The sequence below is a fragment of the Glycine max genome, chromosome 9, assembly GCF_000004515.6.
Source record: "Glycine max cultivar Williams 82 chromosome 9, Glycine_max_v4.0, whole genome shotgun sequence".
Classification (NCBI taxonomy): domain Eukaryota; kingdom Viridiplantae; phylum Streptophyta; class Magnoliopsida; order Fabales; family Fabaceae; genus Glycine; species Glycine max.
This window is the reverse complement of record NC_038245.2, coordinates 28822807-28826788: the sequence shown is the minus strand read 5'-3', so window position 1 is coordinate 28826788 and position 3982 is coordinate 28822807. Positions and strand designations below refer to the sequence as shown.

General features: G+C 40.3%; 1 protein-coding gene across 1 annotated transcript in view; it reads right to left on the bottom strand.

Moving 5' to 3' along the window:
* LOC106794387 (uncharacterized) overlaps positions 1-3982 on the bottom strand; it is a 20851-nt gene that overhangs the window by 606 nt on the left and 16263 nt on the right. The window lies entirely within an intron of this gene.

Below are 3982 nucleotides of genomic sequence, written 5' to 3'. Positions count from 1 at the left end.
TAGCTTGCATTTGATGGTGGAGTGGCCGGTCGTTCACAGACCCTCATTAGCCCTGTCAGTCCTTCAGCCACTAAGTCAAAGAGTAATGGAGCCAAAGGGTCTCCTTGTCTCAACCCTCATGATACACACAGATCCTCATGATACACACATACACACATATACCCAACTACAATATTAAACCATAAGCACCCTTCAAACCCAGCATTTGAAATTAGTAACATAAACAACTGCTGATGTCTATATTTGTCTGTAATTGAATTTGACCTTTTGTATGTTCTTGTATGTGATCAGTGTAATTTGCTATATAAACAATTGTTGTTCATGGTGAGTGAACCTTAGATTCCCGTTTGAGACTGAATGCAATGACTCTTGCGGACAGTTTGCATTAGCCATTGTATTTAGTCTTGAATTGTCTGTTTGGACAGTTTGGGGAGACTAGTATTTTTATGTTAGATTCATTCGTGAAGGTTATTATTATTTTCATTAATTTGATTAAATTTCGGTTCACTGCATTTCAAGTTGTTCTCCGAGTGCATACTTGATTATCGGGAAATTCATTTGACCGATGTCATGCCGTGTACTTGGAGACCAATGCGAAATGCTGCCGAAATTTAGTCAAATTTTTGTAAATAATGGTAACCTTGACGATTGAAGCTAACATAAAAGACAATTTTCCTAAATGGGATAGGCCCACACCTATAAATAAAAAAGTGAGATTTTCATGCATGGAATTGCGTAGATGGATCGAAGTTGGATGAATGAAAGTCGCATGAGCCCAGAATATGAGGATGGCGTCGAACAGTTCTTGCAATTTGCTTCAGAAAGAGGTCGACCGAATGAAGAAGGAAAATATTATTGTCCTTGCATCAACTGTTTGAATGGAAGACGACAATTACTCGATGACATACATGACCATCTATTGTGTGATGGGATTAAGAAGAATTACACAACGTGGATATGGCATGGTGAAGTGACAGACATGCAGAGTGGGTCCCAATCTGAACTGTTTGATGTAGAAATGGGAGATCGGTTAGAGGACATGATTCATGACCTTGGACAGGAGTCTTTCCAACAAGCACACGCCCTTGTGTATGAAGGATTGTAGAGTGATTCTAAGAAGCCTTTGTATGCAGGCTGCAAGAATTCCTTAACCCTGTTGTCTGCTGTGTTAAGTCTGGTTAATGTGAAGGCCAGATATGGGTGGAGTGACAAAAGTTTCACCTCACTGCTTAAGGTAGTGCACAATCTGCTTCCAGAGGACAACACATTGCCTAAAAGTTACTATAAGGCGAAAAAGATATTGTGTCAGATGGGTATGGAGTATTAGAAGATTCATGCTTGCCCTAATGATTGCATACTGTACAGGCATGAATTCCAAGAAATGTCCAAATGCCCTATCTGTGGGACTTCACGGTACAAAGTCAAGGATTAAGAGGAAAGCAATTCTGATGAAAACTCCAACAAGGGTCCCCCAGCGAAGGTTTTGTGGTATCTTCCAATTATTCCAAGGTTTAAGCGTCTCTTTGCTAACGAGGATGACGCAAAAGACCTTACATGACATGCAAATGGAAGGATTTCTGATGGAATGGTCTGTCATCCGGCTGATTGCTCCCAGTGGAAGAAGATTGATGGTTTGTATCCGGATTTCGGGAATGAGCCAAGAAATCTTAGACTTGGACTAGACAGTGATGGAATGAACCTATATGCCCCCAGCCTGCCATACTTTGTCCAAGAAGGAGAAGATAAGTTTTTGTCAGTGTCTTCGTCGGGTGAAGGTTCCACTAGGATACTCTTCAAATATTAAGAGCCTTGTGTAGTTGAAGGAGCTTAAGCTTGTAGGGTTAAAGTCTCACGATTGTCACGTGCTCATGCAACAATTGTTAGCCGTGGCTATATGAGACATCTTGCCAAACAAAGTCATGTTAACGATAACTCGCCTATGCTTTTTCTTCCATTCTATATGTAACAAAGTCATTGATCCAGTCATGTTTAATGAGTTGGAAAATGAGGCCGCAATTATACTGTGCCAGTTGGAGATGTATTTTCCCCCTGCTTTCTTTGACATCATGATTCACTTGATTGTGCATCTGGTCAGAGAAATCAAATGTTGTGGTCCTGTTTATCTACGGTGGATGTACCCGGTTGAGCAATACATGAAGATCTTAAAAGGGTATACAAAGAATCTATATCGTCCAGAAGCATCTATTGTTGAGAGGTACATTGCAGAAGAAGCCATTGAATTTTGTTCAAAATACTTAGAGAAGGCTAAAGCTGTTGGGCTTCCTGAGTCTCGGCATGATGACAAAGTGGGTGGTAAGGGTTCAAGAGGACTGCAGGTGATCACTCCAAGTGTAGAAGATTTGTTACAAGCTCACTTGTATGTCTTGAACAACAATAATGAAGTTTTGCCATACATAGTTAAGCATGAAGCTTTAGTCAAACAGAATAATCCGAAAATGTCAAAGAATTGGGTGTTGAAAAAGCATAACAAGACTTTCTATGATTGGTTTAAAGATACAATCTTTGCAGATGAGAATGCTTCAGAAACATTAAGAAAGCTAGCAGATGGGCCTAAAAGAAATGTTATAACCTGGCAAGGATACGACATAAACAGGTATTCATTTTACACAAAAGCACAAGATGACAAAAGTACAATGCAGAACAGCGGGGTCACCCTAAGGGCTGAATCTCAACACTTTGCAAGTGTCAATGACGCCAATCCCTATGTAGCTTCCATCCCTTACTTTGGGTTCATTGATGAAATTTGGGAGCTTAATTATGTGAAATTTACAGTATGTGTTTTCAAATGTAAATGGGTTGATAGCAACACCGGTGTATGCACCGATGATATAGGATTTACCCTGGTAGATCTAAAGAAACTTGGTTACCACAATGACCCTTTCATCATGGCAGAACAAGCTAGACAAGTATTTTACGTGCAAGACCCTTGTGATGAAAGGTGGTGCGTGGTTCTGCAGGGCAAAACAGTTGGTGTTAATGTAGAAGATGATGATTCATACATGGACACCTATGTTAGTCCTTTGACCGCTCAAATCACTGGTAACGTTGTGGGAGAAGAAGAAGCTGACGCCGTTCATGCTAATTGAAATGATCATGATGAAGGAGAATTGATTAACATCCTCTAATGTAATTTTATGCAGAGACAGAGGTCACCAAATCTAGTAAGTGACAGCTACATTTTTCTCTGATTGAGGCATCGGTTTTTTGTTTCAATTTTCCTCCTTAGGACTTCATCCAGCTCATGTTTGTCGCCAGTTTCATCATCCACCACCCTTTTCTTCTCTGGCTTCTCACGTTCATTGTTGTTAAACCCATATTTATGCTCTCTTCCCTTCATGTCTTGTTTTATCACAACTTTAGCTAAATCTCCCATCTTCAGCATAGTTGAATCTCCTGTCTCATTCTCCAATGACACACTTTGATGGCCTGTATCTCTTTTCTTTGTATGGTCTAGTGCTTCAGCTTCAGAATGCATAAAGCAATCAGAATTTTCTAGTGATCACCAAAGGCTTATGCATCATCATTGACACTCTCCACCCTCTTTAGTTTATGCTTATGTGTTTTCTTCCGTGCCTCCTCGTTATAAATCTCATCTTTATTCGAGGTTGCACTAGAACGATCACCACCAATCTGTGCTTCTTCCTCGTCTATCAGGTCAATATGTTTCCTTTCAACTTTTGTTTTGTAAATTACAGTGTAGTTTACAAAAGCAAAGGTCAAACGAAAGATATTGAGCTGGTAGAGGAGGAACAGGCACGGATTGGTGCTGATCCTTCTAGTGGGACCTCCAATAAATCTGAGAATTATAAGGAGGAAGCACGGAAGAAAACACAGAAGCATAAACCAAAGAGGGTGGAGAGTGTCAACGCTGATGCAGAAGCCTTTGGTGATGACTGGAAAATTCTGATGCTCTATGCATGTGAGGACCAGCTCAGTAGCGCCATACGAATAAAAGAGATAC